Source organism: Periplaneta americana, chromosome 6, assembly GCF_040183065.1.
Source record: "Periplaneta americana isolate PAMFEO1 chromosome 6, P.americana_PAMFEO1_priV1, whole genome shotgun sequence".
Lineage (NCBI taxonomy): Eukaryota > Metazoa > Arthropoda > Insecta > Blattodea > Blattidae > Periplaneta > Periplaneta americana.
The window spans coordinates 103,178,471-103,195,395 of record NC_091122.1 but is presented as its reverse complement, the minus strand read 5'-3'; the positions used below and the strand labels follow the sequence as shown (position 1 = coordinate 103,195,395).

At 37.1% G+C, this 16,925-nt stretch overlaps 1 protein-coding gene across 1 annotated transcript in view; it reads right to left on the bottom strand.

The window, feature by feature from the left end:
- LOC138701589 (cytosolic carboxypeptidase 2-like) overlaps positions 1-4,854 on the bottom strand; it is a 165,891-nt gene extending 161,037 nt beyond the window's left edge. The window contains exon 1 of the mRNA XM_069828630.1: positions 4,402-4,854. The gene's annotated coding sequence lies outside the window, so the exon portion shown is untranslated. The remainder of the gene's footprint in view (positions 1-4,401) is intronic.
- Positions 4,855-16,925: the final 12,071 nt, after the last annotated feature.

Below are 16,925 nucleotides of genomic sequence, written 5' to 3'. Positions count from 1 at the left end.
ATAATCTTCCTCAGGAGGAACAGCAACAGAAGAACCAGAACCTACATCTAACCCTTTCACAGTTCATTTTGGCACCACACAACCAATTTTTACGTAAATTTAAGGGTAGTTCAGCATAATTTTCTATATAATTTTTTTATGACTTTTATATTCAAGTACACTGCATGTAGTTTTTTGGAAGTAGGGCCTACTAGGACCACTGTCACTAATTATATTCTATTCCACTGCCATTGTCCCATGTCAGAACTTATCACAGTGACACCTCATTTCTTAACTCGTGCACTACCACAAAAAACAAATGGCACAGGGGAGTAATGTTACAGGCTGTTCCAGGTTTCTTTGTATGTATACCGAATATGCTTAATTTCTCTTTCTGTTCCGGGGTTCCCAAAACATTATTACCAACTTATTATATGCCTACATGACAACAATAATTATGTTGAGAGGATTGAAGAGACCATATCTCTGAGACGTTTGGAAATAAACGAAGGAAGAATCTTTGTCCGCATCATTTTTTAATAGTCACAAGTAATACTTGACTTCTTAATGCATCACTATAATGTTTACTTACTTACTTATGGCTCTTAAGGAACCCAGAGGTTCATTACCACCCTCACATAAGCCCTCCATCGGTCCCTACCCTCAACAAGATTGATCCAGTCTCTATCATCATACCTCATCTCTCTCAAATCTGTTTCAATATTATTCTCCCACCTATGTCTCGGTCTCCACAAAGGCCTTTTTCCCTCTGGCCTTCCAACTAACACTATATGCATTTCTTGATTTGCCCATACATGCTACATGCCTTGCCCAACTCAAATTCTGGATTTAATGTTCCTAATTATGTCAGGTGAAGAATACAATGCGTGAAGTTCTGCGTTGTGTAACTTTCTCCATTCTCCTGTAACTTCATCCCTCTTAGCCCCAAATATTTTCCTAAGAACCTTATTCTCAAACACCCTTAATCTCTGTTCCTCTCTCAAAGTAAGAATCTAAGTTTCACAACCATACAGAACAACCGGTAATATAACTGTTTTATAAATTCTAACTTTCAGATTTTTTGACAGCAGACTAGATGACAAAAGCTTCTCAATCGAATAATAACACACATTTCCCATATTTATTCTGCGTTTAATTTCCTCCTAAGTGTCATTTATATTTGTTACTCTTGCTCCAAGATATTTGAATTTTTCCATCTCTTCAAATAATAAATTTCGAATTTTTATATTTCCATTTCGTACAATATTCTCGTCACAATACATAATCATATACTTTGTCTTTTCACGATTTACTTCCAAACCTATTACTTTACTTGCTTCAACTAAAATTTCCGTATTTTCCCTAATTGTTTGTGGATTTTCTCCTAACATATTCACGTCATCCACATAGACAAGAAGTTGATGTAACCTGTTCAATTCCAAACCCTCTCTGTTATCCTGAACTTTCCTAATGGCATATTTTAGAACGAAGTTAAAAACCAAAGGTGACAGTGCATCTCCTTGCTTTATCCCACAGTGAATTGGAAAAGCATCCGACAGAGACTGTCCTATGTGGACTCTGATGTACATTTCACTGAGACACATTTTAATTAATCGAACTAGTTTCTTCGGAATACCAACTTCTATAAGAATATTACATAAAACTTCCCTCTTAACAGAGTCATATGTCTTTTTGAAATCTATGAATAACTTATTATTATTATTATTATTATTATTATTATTATCATTATTAAACTAATATAGTTCTTAGTTTGCCTTGTGTTAAGACAATCAGTAGTGCAATTCAATACTTTGCAGGAAAAGGGTATGATTAAAAATCATCCGTAATGGCGAGATATTCTACAATGGTTATTTATTAGCCTACTGCTGAAAATTGACACATAGGCTTATATACGATTTGCATTATTTAGGATACAAGATATGCAGCAAAGTGATTTTAGTGTTGTGTATGCCGAGTTTAGTGTAACATGCTCCCCTCATCCTCCAAGTGAAATCAAATATTATTACGACATTACGAATAATAAATAAATAATAGGCTAATTACTAAAATTATTCGTTGTGATAAGGTACAGCTATCACCATATGGTATATCAAAGATTTTTCAAATCCTTTCATTAAATTTAAAAGTCATGAGTGATGACAGAAAACACCTCAGGGGATTCAGACATTAAAAAAAAAAAAAGAAATGGGGATTGGGAGAGCAGATGTGCAAACACCTATCGGTAGCAAAATTATAAAAAGCGTCCCTAAGAATCTGAGATATTTATGTTTTGGGAAATCCTCAAATATGGAAACCATATCTAATCACATAACTTATATTGCCTCATGGTCTAGTGGTCAGAGCTTCTGGCTATAGTTCATGAGGTCCCGGGTTCGATTCCCGGTTAGAGCACAGGAATTTTTCCTTAAAGGGGATTATTCCTGTGTTCGTCCATGGTCTGGAATTTAGGTTAAGTTTAGATTTAAGACCTCTCCTGAAACTACATTATCATAATCATCCTATCACATCATCGGGGTAATGTAACTCCGCCTTCCAGGCGCCCCAACCTCAGAAGTGAGTTACAATTAAGCCACAGCCAGGAGAGAAGACCAGAAATGTCGAAAAGACAACCTGGTGGCACTGGATAAAAAAAAAAAAAAAAGTATTGCAGACTAAGTTCCTAATTTAGGCCTAATTTAATTCTAACTTCTAATTTTAAAAAATGTTTACACACTAAAATATTACAGCATTTCCTATTACTAGGGGGCGGATGTTGATGACATAAAAATCTACTTAAAATGATCATTAAAATGCCCTTAAATTAATGGAAAATGACATGAAATTAAAAGAAAATGACATTTAAATATTATTCACCGTACTCACACCACAACTTCTTAAAAATTAGTCACCTTGTTTCAGTGACTGCCCTGCAAATCTCGGAGAGAGGAGGCAACTTCCTGGAATTTGGCTAAGATAAAGGAAAAGAACATGCAACAAAATTAAGGTTTTAAGGGAAAACTATAGATTTTAATAAGGCTTAATGTGTTTCAATCAGAGGTGGTTCATGTCAGTGCCTTCATTCTCAGTCTCCTCCTCCTTCTGCGCTTCACTTTTGTTACCAAATCTTCCAATGAGGGAGTGTGAATGACGAAACAAATTGTGGGTGCAGAGTGCATTCTTCCTATATTTGTGTTAAAAATACTGTCTTCTACAGTACTGTAGACATCCCTTCCGAACCAGGTTGAGGACACAACGTCCTGTCCAGGACATAGTGAAAGTTTCCCCCCTTCAAATATAAATTCTAAAGACATCCTCATACCGACAAAAGAACAGTAGTGGTCAAAGTCCTCACTGAAGCTACTGTCAAGCATTTTATATTACTTCGTTGTGTGAAATGAAGCCTTCAGTGGAATGAGGGGCTGGACTTTAGAGTTTGTTCCAAACTGTAATACTCAAACTTCACTAAATTCACTAATTCAGTAGGTAATTACTTCTGACCTATTTGGTTAGAAAATGATTTAACACACCTATCGGTAAAGAAGGAAGTAAAATGCATCCCGAATGATCTAAAAGTTCTTCAAAGTATTAAAAATTACCAAAAAAATGCCGAACAAATTTTTAAATGACCTATTAGTTAAAAAACGTCAAAAAATGCAATATTAATTACTTTTTTTACGTTAATATCAACATAGAAAGGATTTCTATATTAAAAAGCATCGTTCTAATGTGAAAAATAAGATGACTTTTCATCAACATCCGTCCCCTAGCTATTACTATCCATTACAAATTAATCAGCAGGCCTATTAGACATTTATTTCAAGACTACAAGGTCTGCAAGAAAAAATCGCGCAGTTGTACTTCTCATGTAATGTGATTGCAGTTTCCTATCAATTAGTAAAAATCATAACACTTCAAAGTCAATGTATTTTTTTTTAAGAAATGGAAAAGTTAAGCAATAGGCCTACTTACAAATGTTTAAATTATTAATTCAGGGCTATGGAAAATAATATGGTGGTGGTGGTAGTAGTAGTAGTAAAATAATAATAATAATAATAATAATAATAATAATAATAATAATAATAATAATAATAATAATACGCGAAAAGAGTAGGCTACAGTGCTCATGTAAAATGTATTAATTTTTTTTTTCATTATTTCCGAAAAGATATGATCTATCAATTGAAGAACAGAAAGATTTATAATATCTAATATATTTTAATATCAAGAATGACCACCATTTAGCCTACCTATTTCAATGTAATTGTAACACAGAAGATGGGTAATGGCATCTATTATCCACAAAATACTGTACGACTCATTTAATGAGCAACTCCTTATATTGGTATACTACAGATTGTAATAAATATGATTATAGCCTAAAATTCAATGTTTTGCTTGCATAAAAGTGCAAATTATACTAACCTCAGAACCGGCCAAGTGACTCGAATCTGGACAGTTGTGAAGACATTGCAATGGTTTTCCATCGATAACGATTACTGTAACACTCTGCTAACAGCTTATTTATAAGAAATATACATGAGGATCCCATGAAGCTTTTAACAGGTTTGGTACTGTAGTCAAATGTTGCTGGAATAGCTTTCAACCACAGTTTTACACTTTCAAGGAATAATTGACATATCTAAAATTTACAAAATGAGTGACAGGAGCAGTTTGAGTATGGTAGCCAATATGATTCTTAAAAACTCCCTATGAAATAGCGAAGTCGCTAATTTGCTGTATTGTCAAAATATGTCTGTATGTGATCTGTGATGTAAAATGATATTATATTGCCGTTGTGAGTGTTGAGAAACAACACTGAATCCCTATATTGGCAATACAAATATAAAAAATATTACACGCTAAAAATGTCAGATCTAGTGAGAAAAACTTCTGTATTGGCGATACTTGTGTTGAGTGTTCTTTTTATCTTCTCAGATGTTGTCAGACGACAGGACTTTCTCCCTCCAGGGTCCCTCCATAGAGGTTAAAATTTCCCTCTCGAGAAAAATTTCCCGCAAATAAGGCAAAATACAAAAATCGACACATAATGAAATGGGAAACGAATAGCTTAAGACTTCATCTTTACTGAAGCGCTTAAAAAAGCCCCACGGTTTGCAAAAACAAATCAAAATTGGGCATATGAAGATCAGTGCTAAAAAGCTGCATCTACACTGTTCAATTTTCCATCTGCATACACATGCAATCTGAAAAGAATATTGAAATAATCAGGTTTAAAACGCGCGTTCAATTAACATGCGTGAAGATTTTGTCTACGTGGTGCGCTGTTTTGAACGTCATGTTCACTACGTATATGTATACTTACTTACCTACTTACTTATGGTTTTTAAGAAATCCAGAGGTTCATTGCCGACCTCACATAAGCCCGACATCAGTCCCTATCCTGTGCAAGATTAATCCAGTCTTTATCATATCCCACCTCCCTAAAATCCATTTTAATATTATCCTTCCATCTACGTCTCTGCCTCCCCAAAGGTCCTTCACTGTGTATATACCTACCTATATCAATTAATATTAAATATCAATCTTGAATGCATGAAGTTGAAAGAAAAGTTGAGCCATGCAGATGCACCTTAATAGAAGAATTTGGTAGCCAGCACTTCACTAGGAGAGAAGAATGTGTATTTTATCAGAAAGAAGGAGAAATTTATCATTTGAAACACTGAAGGCCAGTTCCCACGATGCTTGTTTCCTAGTTTGGTGCTCTGATCGGTAAGCTGCTGCCTCTTGTGTTTGTTACTGCTGATATGTCATTCATCGTAATGTGTAGGTACTCGTAAAGCACACACTCACAATTTGTTTTATTTTAAGTTTGTGCCGACATTTATGTTTTTTTTTTTTTTTTTTTTTTTTCCATTTGTTAATTCCACACTTTAATCAAATGTAAAGTATTTTAATGCGTTTTAGGGCCCCTTCAGACGAGGCCACTTAGCAGTGCCACTACTGGCGCTACAAACGTACTTTAGTGGCCCTGCTTAATAATTTTTGTAGAGAATTTTTCAGTCTTCCAGTGAATATGTACAAACAAGGATACTTTTGGGGACTTTGCTCATAAGGAGAAAGAATAGACGTAAAAATAGAAGAGTCTGGGTCCATCGATTGGTTTTGGAAAGACAGAATCGAGGACTACTTCAGGTTTTGTTTGGTGATTTACATCAGGATGATAAAAAGTTTCTTTTCTTTTTTCATATTTTCGCATGTTTAAGAAATCATTTCATCAGTTTCTAGCAGGAATTACCAATGAAATTCGAAAAAAGGACACCGTGGCACAACAGACTGTATAGGCTACTGTGTAAGGAATTGGTGGCCCAACAGTCGTCTGTTACCAGCGCCACAGATGCACCACTAAAAGTGACCTGGCTGTGGCCCCATCTGAAACCTACAATTATTTAATTCTATGTATTGCGACGGGAAGCACCACTTTTAGTGGTCGTCACCAGTGGTGAAGCCAACCACTCAGAGCATCTGCAGTGCCACTATTCTGTGGCTGTCACTGAAGGCCTCCATTTAAATCCATTATTCACAAGCGGCAGTACTTCAGCAGCACTTCTAAAAGTGGCCTCGTCTGACGGGGCTCTTACTTACTGTAAAAATGAGGGGTAGACAAATTTTGGGCAGCATGTAGCCATGGCGACTAAAATTTTTTTTATGTGGTGCCTGAATTGTTTATTGGGTTCAAACTTTTTTAAGACTTCGATTTTTTATGTCATTACATAATGTAATGTTAATAAAAGCGGTTGTAGCAAGAAATTCGAATTGCTTCTTAGATTAATATTGTTACAAATTTTGTTGCACATCTCAAGATATTATCACTACATAGCTTCAGTGGAGAGCACAGAGCGTCTCTGAGAGTGTGTGTTTGCATTGCATAGATATTTGTTGTTGTTGTTGTTTTCTAATGCCAGGCGTTTGACAATAAAGTCATTTGACCTCTTGCACTCCAATATTTTTCAAAGATATTATCATGACTAGCCACTGAAGCACAGATTTTGAGTGTTCCGAATCCATTTCTTGGTTTGAGTTGCACAATGGGCAGTTAGGGGACTGATATATTCCAATTCTATGCAGGTGTTTGGCCAAACAATCATGGCCTGTTGCCAATCTAAATGCAGCTACAGACGATTTTCGTGGTAAATCGGGAATTAACTGTGGATTTTGATGCAGAGAGTTCCATTTTTTCCCTTGGGATTGAGTTATCAAATTTTGTTTGTTGAAGTCTAAGTATGTAGATTTAATAAATCTCTTCACAGAGTAATACGTAGATTTAGTAACAGGTCTGTAAGTAGCAGTGCTGCCCTTCTTTGCTAAAGCATCCGCATTCCCGTTTCCCAGGATTCCACAATGGGATGGTATCCATTGGAATACAAAACGTTAAAATATGGTGTTCACTTAAATCGGCTACAACTTGCCATTTAACTCCAATATGAAATTGCATAGATATTTATGATATGATATAATATGATTTATTGTCACTCAACCATTTGGTCCTGCTGGTCTTTCACATTCCTGCATAGATATTTACTATTGTTTAAATTTTTTATTTAATACCACTTACTAAAACAGATATAATTTCAATTTGAAAAGTATGGCCTAAGTAATGAGGCATATGACTTTTAGCAGTTTGAGAATTAGTTGTGTCATTGACATGCTGTGAAATATGTGATCAAATTTCGCCAACATTGCTATAGCCTTCAAGAATTTCAATTATTTGTTTCATATACGAGGGGTGTTCCATATTGATTTACACTTTAAAATTTCGCACCATCCATGGTTCGCCATTTGGGTTGTCATTACAGTTGTAAGCATGTAGTACATTGGTCTGCCCGCAGGTGGCAGCATGATACAGAGGAGTGTAATTCCTGCAAATTATGCCGGCCCGGATGGCTCAAGCGGTAGAGGCACGGCATGTCTCTATCGCTTGGTCCGAAGGGTTGTGGGTTCGAGTCCCGCCTCGGGCATGGGTGTTGTGTTTGTATTAGTGTCAGTAAAACAAAAAGAAAACAAATGAAAAAGAAAACAGAAAACAAAGATAACTTTGGTAAACGGCCTCTGGCCGGTCTAAATTAATTAAAAAAAAAAAACTACAGTGCATTTCCTCAACTGTTGTCATTACATGGTGAACAGCATGGAGAGTGATCATTAAGGACAGAGCTTGACGACGTGGTTTCTGTGAAAAGAGGGTGTAAACACTGCAGATATTCACAGACGATTGGTGACAGTGAGTGGTGAGCATGCACCATCACGAAAAACCGTGTACAACTGGGTGGACAGCTGGAAACGTGGCAGCACATCAATGGAGAAGGGAACCAGTTCTAAAGGAAAGTGATTGTGACAAAGCCAGTCAACATCTCTAGAGTGGAGAGACCTATTCTAGAGAACAGGTGCATCACATTCACGGAACTGGAGGCGGCCACAGGACTTGCCAGAATCACTCTGCATCGTGCAGTGCATGAAAACCTTAAGCTGGGGAAGGTATCTGCCAGGTGAGTCCCCAAGTCCCTGACTCCATGCTGTCCACTCACGTAATGACACTTATGACAGCAGTTGGGGAAATGCGCTGTAGTTTGCAGGAATTACACTCGTCTATATTGTGTTCCCACCTGCAGGCAGATCAATGTACTACATGCTTGCAACTGTAATGACAAGCCAAATGACGAGGAACTTTGAAAGTGTAAATCAATATGGAATGACCCTCGTAATTTATCATTTGTACCTCTGAAAGCTAAACACTACCCTGCTAAGAACTGTGCAATTTCAATGATGGCTCGCCATCTTATTTTTTCAGACTCAAAATACTGTTGTTCTTTGTTAATTGTACAATTATTATCCTTGGTTTTTAATTCACACCACTTTTTACAGTTTTGCACATATTCTGCACCCTCTGACTATCTGTTAATTTATTTTTCTTCAAAGCGAACAGCTTGCAACAAAAGCAAAACACATTATTGAATTTTTCGGAATAGATTAACCAAGTTCTTTGAACTTTTTCGCCATTATGTAAGAGTCTCATAAATTGAGACGTCGAAAATTATTTTCCATTGCCATTTTTAGGAAAGTTTATATTTTGAGGTGTTACAGATCCCTTCTGAATTATGAGTTCTAATAAACGATTATTAACAATAGGTAGCCAGGTACTAAGATCCCCTAAATAATATTATGCAGTTAATTCAGCACAATTATTATTACCTGGTAAATTATTCCCACAACTTGATTTCAACACTAAAGCTATGGTTTGTTTACGGCGATGATCACCAGGAAGTGGTTTCTTTATCAGCTACATTGCTGTCAATTCTCATTTGTTTTGCTGCCATAACTCGATTCAATATTTCTACATGGCCTTCTCTAAATATCGATTATTGAATATGTATGTGGCGATGTGCGTCCTGAATTTGCTTCAGAAGCAATCTCCAGCGATCTGTGTTGCGTCCAACGATCTACGTTGGCGAACATTGCTGTAAAGAAACTGTGCCCATTCATTTCAATTGCTAGCAACTCCAGGCAACAAACGCTAGCGATGTGCACCAGATGATGATTGCCGTAAACAAACTGCAGCTTTACCCTTCCTCCGGCACAATTTCAAACAAACTTCAAACTTCCCATCTGATTTTCATTTATGGTGAATGTTACAGAAGTGCAACCACAGCTGTGACACTGTATGCTGAACACTACCCAGATCGAAGGTGTCCTTCACCTCGTACCATTGCCAACATCTACACATCTTGCAGGAGGGGCATCATCTCTGAAACCGTTTCTAGGTTCCGAGCCTTTCGCCAGGATTAATTTCTTAAGAGCACTTTCGAAGGTGCTTCAACACCATAGAAGGATTGTCAGAATGGATTCTGTGCTGCTTAGCCACCTTGGCATTATGAACTTAAGGCGGGGGGGAGGGAAGATGTAGGGGACCCATTGGGTGAGCGAATAAAGGGTCTCATGTACCCAGTGAGTTGATACACCTCATTCTCATTCATCCCATAATTTGGAGTGCACAATAGGCCACTGTCGAGTCGATGTGCTGAAGGGTCATCCCTAACCCATTCCTAACCACTCAAAACTACTATTACTACTACTACTACTACTACTACTGCTACTCCATATTTCAAATTCTGATTTTAGTCCATCATTATGGAGCAGCACAGAAAACGATGCAGTAATAGCACTTAACTGTATACTCTCCTAATTTTTTTCTGTTCAGTACATTGTTTTGGCAGTTTCAAAGATAATGATGAAATCATTGATTTATTATTAATGAATCTTTCATATAATTGTCCTCTTAAATCATTCAGGAAAGCCACTGCTATGGCTCAGTTGGTTAAGGCGCTTGCCTGCCAGTTTGAAGTTGTGCTAGGGTGCGGGTTCGATCCCAGCTTGAGCTGATTACCTGATTGGGTTTTTTCCGAGGTTTTCCCCAACCGTGGTCAATGCCAGGTAAACTATGACGAATCCTCGGCCTTATCTCGCCAAATACCATCCCACTATCACCAATCTCATCGATGCTAAATAATCTCGTAGTTGATACAGCGTCATTAAATAACCAACTACAAAAAATAAAAAAAAATCATCCAGGAATGACAGAAAGACATTTCTTCTGATGTATCTTCTGGAGTGCTGCTTTCACAAGTAATTTCAATATTTGATCTGAGTTTGACATGAGATAATGTGAAGAGCTGTTAACGTTTTGAGTTCTAAGGCAACTTTAGCAGACAATATTTGTATCATTGAAAAAATGTAACTGAAAATTGATTTTAGTAGTCATACGCATGCATTACAATGGGATGTCTCGGTCAGCTACATATGGTTCAAGTGTTCAGTTTCCAGATTATACTGCTCAGAACTAAACAAACTCCACGTTTCTTATAATAAATAAAACATAAAGGAGCTCTCTGTTCGCGTAGGCTTCTGCAGCTGGTGTAAATGGTGTGTGGATAAGCTTCAGGGCTTCTACCGCATTGTCTTGGTGTTACTGGCTGACGTTTCGACCACTGTGTTGTGGCCATCTTCAGAGCAGTTGTTGGATAAGGAAATAGTCTGCCAGCTATTATATATATAGTAGTCTCGATGGGGAGGGAGTACTTGCTATGATAGGTCGTAGGTTCTCCTTCTGGCATCTGATTGGTCCTACGTTGTCCAATCCGGTTGAGGTCTGTATGAAGCGGAGTATTATATTAAATACTGGCCCTCATAAGGTCCGAAAGAGTGACCTTGATACCGTGCCCGATGTCCGGATGAAGGGGGGGGGGCGCCGCGTACATGTGGAGACCTGGTTTCTCGTTCCTAAGTATAGGTCGTAGGTTCTCCTTCTGGCATCTGCTTGGTCCTACACGAAGATCAACTCCCATTCCTGGACGTACTGGTTAAGAAGAGAAGTGATGGCTCTCTCGGCCACTCAGTTTTCAGGAAGTCTACCCACACCAAAAGATATTTACACGCCTCGTCACACCACCACCCAGGAGTCAAGAGATCGGTCATCAAAACTCTCACCGAGCGAGCTCATAGAATTTGTGACTCTGACAACCTACGAGCAGAACTTCAGTTACTACACAAAACCTTCAAAAACAACGGATATGACAACAACATTATAAGGCAGTCCACATACAAGAACTCAAGACCGGAAGCACATGAACAAGATCCTGAACTTATGAACATGAAACAGAAGGCCTTTCTCTCATACATAGAAGGAACCACAGACAGAATTGGGAAATTACTTAGGAAATTCAATATCAAGACGGTATACAATGCCCCACACAAGATTTCCCACTCATTAGTCAAAGCCAAAGATAAACTTCCATACCTCCAATCAGCCGGAATATACATGATCCCTTGCTCCTGCAGTTTAAAATACATTAGGGCAAACTGGACGTACGGTAGAAGATAGAAGGAAGGAACACATCTGACTCTGCAAATATGGACCATACGAAAAATCAGCAATAGCCTTACACTCAGCAGATTCAGGCCACGCCATCAAATTCGACAATATCAAGATAATAGATAAAGAAGAAAACTTATAAAGAAGACTGGTTAAAGAAGCCTTCCACATCAAACAACATCCTAACAACATCAACAAGGACGAGGGGGTTACAACTCAGCAACTCATGGGGAAGTCTATTCCAAGATCATACATAGGAATGAGAAGCCAGATCTCCACATGTACGTGGCGCCCCCCCTTCATCCGGATATCGGGCACGGTATCAAGGTCACTCTTTCGGACCTTATGAGGGCCAGTATTTAATATGAATACTCCCCTTCACACAGACTCCAACCGGATTGGTATCAAGGTCACTCTTTCGGACCTTATGAGGGCCAGTATTTAATATGAATACTCCCCTCCACACAGACTCCAACTGGATTGGACCACGTAGGACCAAGCAGATGCCAGAAGGAGAATCTACGACCTATACTTAGGAACGAGAAACCAGGTCTCCACATGTACGCGGCGCCCCCCCCCCCCCTTCATCCGGACATCGGGCACGGTATCAAGGTCACTCTTTCGGACCTTATGAGGGCCAGTATTTAATATGAATACTCCGCTTCATACAGACCTCAACCGGATTGCACAACGTAGGACCAATCAGATGCCAGAAGGAGAACCTACGACCTATCACAGCAAGTACTCCCTCCATCGAGACTACTATATATATAATAGCTGGCATACTATTTCCTTATCCAACAACTGCTCTGAAGATGGCCACAACACAGCGGTCGAAACATCAGCCAATAACACCAAGACAATGCGGTAGAAGCCCTGAAGCTTATCCACACACCATAAAGGAACTCTACTTAGGACGCAACTGAACCACCAAATGTAGGTTGTTGTAATAACTAATTTTCTTCATCTTCTTGATTTTCGGGGGGGGGGGATTGACCCCCCCTCATCCCTATGTCTGATTTATTTTAGTCACTCTAATAGGTATGCAATTGCCAACATTTTCATGTAGATAAGAGAATAGTAGTAGTATAAAGCTTCTATACAAGAAGATAGTTCTAGTAAGCATTATGAAGAATCATAAATGGAGAGATAAATGCTTAATATATTGTTTCTCTGTATTAGGAAAAAATTGAACTAGACCGCAGTTTTTCCACATTGGTAACCCAGGTTCGAATCTCGATGGGTGCAAGTGGAATTTATGGTGAACAAAGACAGTGCTTGATAATAGGTTTTACCAGGATACTCCCGTTTCTCCTACTGGCATTCCACCATTGCTCCATTAATCATCAGCATGTGGTGCTATGTTGGTCGCTTCCCATGGTGCACTAAGGGCAATGCCTACAGCAGCAAAAGAACTACTGGTACAGCTTCAGCATGTCATTCATAATATGGAGACCTAATTCATAGCTCAAAAAGTGAGGAAAATCATTATGCAGAAATATGTAGACTCTTGAGAAGACTTTCCTATATCATCTCAAATTTATATCGCGTTATTGGCATTTTAACATGTCATATGGTTTCAATAATATTGTATTACAATATCAAGGCAGCCTTTTTATTGATTTAAAATAATGAAAAACACTGAATACCTGTAATTATTTGAACTGTACATTCTGCACACTTGAATGATAGCAGAAGTTAATTGCTACTACCACATTAATTAAATCAGTTTCTGTTTTGCACACGATTCTCCTAAACTGCATGGTCAGAATGTAATTTTTAATGCCAAAATTTCATGCAGGAAGTCTACTACAAAAGAAAGGTAAAATCCGAAAAGCAGGAGTAGTTCATACTATTACAGTAAAGATAATGGCTAAAAAATGTTGGAATCAGGGCTATTTTTCTGCCAGAACACACCAGAATGATGTTCCAGAGCCTTTCTACAGAACTGCTCCACCTGATGTCCTGTAACCTTACTATTGGTCTTTTGTCATAACCAAACATATAATCTGTTGATTATCTAATTTTAAGGATTTTTTAATCTAATTTTAAGGATTTTTAATCGAAAATAGTGGTAAAACATGTATACCAGTACTGTTTTAAATTAAGTTGTCAATTGTGTTTCATGAGTTACGAGTAGTTATCTCTTTTAATATTCAAATAATTTTGGGGATGGTATTAGGAAACATAACAGAATAGATGCTCTTTTCTTCATCTTTCGTTTAATATCATACCAGTAAAGTCCCAGAAAGGATGCATTCTGGAAATTATTTTGTAAGGAAAAAAGCCCTGAGCAGAGTGGTAGTGAATGTGCAATTGTGCATCTCTTGTGTTCTGTGAGGCCAACTTTGAAACACGAGTATTAAGGTATAAGCCATTAAAACACAGCTCTTAAAATACATTAAGTCTTTTATATTTTCACAAAGTATTAAATTTGTTATATTTTATGCAAAATTGGTGATGATCTGAAACCACCAAAATAACCTGACAGGAACGAGTCTTGCTGGACATACATGCATCTCCATTTGGCAGTGGATGAATAAAACAGAATGTTTTCTTCTGACGACCCTGGTATACAATTATTTCACAATAGACAGTAAAAATATGATACATTTGTATGTACAAACATTATGATACAAGAAAATATGTTTAACAAAAAACAACACAATAAAGAGATCCATCCATTCCTCTGTGCCTATTATTATAATTCTTTTGGTTTCATCTATCAGCACACTGCAGAAACCTGACTATCCTCAATGTTTATTGTAAATCGAAAGACATGATACAATTGCATGACGAAAGACAAACGCCCTTTGAAAGTCTGAAGGTACCTTTACTTTGTTGCAGTGTTGTGGGGGAGCTTGTGGCCGCATGATCTTGAAAACTATGTTTGCATCGTTATTGGAAAGTTTCCCCTGCTGAGCAGATCAAAGGTGAATGCTCAGAAAAAAAAAAGCTGATTCTTAAACTTTGGAGGTTTGGATGCAAAGGTAACTAACTTTGGGGGAGAAGGGGGTGGGAGCTGTTACTAAATCCTAACAGGAACCCTGAATTAAATTGTCACATAAAAGATGACAGAAGTTAGTGAAACTAAGCATTGTAAATGATATGGGGAAAGTGAGAAATCTATGCAAGTCTGGTCCTTCTTATCAATTTTACAATTCATATCACAAAATAGTAAGATCAAAATACTGACAATAAGAGAAATACGGAGGAGTAAACAATATAAGGAATATTTTTCGAATGTATGCGTCAATGGGGTGAGAGTTTTCCGGACTAAGAGGTCGTCATCCCTGGCATGCTGAAGAAATCACTATACTTTGAGTGCCTCGCCACTGATGATGTCTGCAGCAGCTGTAGACGAAATGCCTGAACATAACATCACCAGTAGACCATGGTGTCTTAGCCCGAAAACTATACCCCATTACTTACTTACTTATGGTTTTTAAGGAACCCGCAGGTTAACTCTCGTCCTGTGCAAGATTAATCCAATCTTTATCATCATATCCCACTTCCCTCAAATTCATTTTAATATTATCCTCCCATAAGGAATATTAATTTACACCACCATAAGTAATAAGAATGAGAGCAGACCCAGAGAAACTGGGACAGCATTTATTACTGATAAATTAGTGAAAAACAACATTATACAGTTTGTACCAGTAGGCCTAAATATAAAGTTGTCTATTCAACTAAGAACAAAATGTTTTAATGTATCAATTTTGAATAAATACTGCATGTATAAATCTTAAAATATAGAACAGTCAATTCAAGAGTGTTTTTATGAAAGTTTGAGAGGAGTATATAACTCAATTCCATTTAATGACATCAAAATAGTTGGAAACTTAAATAGTAAGTTTGGAAGACAAGAGATTTATAAGGGGACAATTTATTTGAACATATAATCTTCATAGGTGTTATTGCAATAATGACAGATTCATAGTAAATTTGGAAAAAAAAAAAAAAAAAAAAAAATCTTATTAGCTTAAAATTCTTTCCACATAAAAGTATTCATAAATACATATGAGTATCAGTATAGAGAAACAGCCTGACAGATCATATCCTGATTGCAAAGAGAGGTGTTAGTAGCACTGTGAACAAAACATCATTAGAGGTTATCTTGTGGTTCCAATCACTATCTTGTTAGGGCTATAGTACATAAAAGGTACGCAAAAATGCACCAAACAACTTAACTATAGAGGCATTACATTAGCCTGACACAGTATCTAAATTTTAACAGGTCATACTGCCAAAAGAGCTAGTAATTGAAATAAATTAAAGTTCGAATAGTAAATTGAATTACACAAAGAAAATTTGGAAGAAATGGTACTATTTAAAACTCTTAATAATAAAGACAACAGAGAATATATTCATTCATTCATAGTTCTCTGCCCAAGGGCACTGCAAACCCAGCATTCTCCAATCTTTCATAAAATAAAATCCAGCAATAGAGCTATATGATGAAGAAGTTACCGAAGTTAGAAATCAAGCTATGAATGGCAATTTATTAAAAATAGATTGGGATTTCAGACAAGAGGAAACACACAAAGCATAAAAACATGATTTATGACTAAAACAGATCTATGTAGAGATAGAGAGCGTCTTCTGAGCAGTTCAGAAGGGATCCAAAATAGACGGAAGCATTATTTTCAAAATCTACTGAGGCAAAAAGAATTATACTGAAATATTTGCAATTCCATAACAACAAGATGATAAGTACAAAGATTCAATACAAGATATTTTAACACCTATACAAGTCTCAAGAATAAAGGGCACATGGAATATATGACATATAAACTAAGATATTCAAATTTAGTGGTGAACAATAAGTATCACTATGATTTAGGGCTTTCATGTGAAGAAGAGTTTGCTTTTTCTGCACCATGTTGTAGATGTAGATAATAACTATCATGTTAACTCTTCTCTCTGTAGTTCTGCACAATTTTCTGGTCCTTAAATGTACTAATATACTGTACTTCGATGATAACCAATGGTACATATTCTCTCTCAGCCCTCATATGCATATTTCTGGATCCTCATAAGTGCTGGAAGATATATTCTGGTA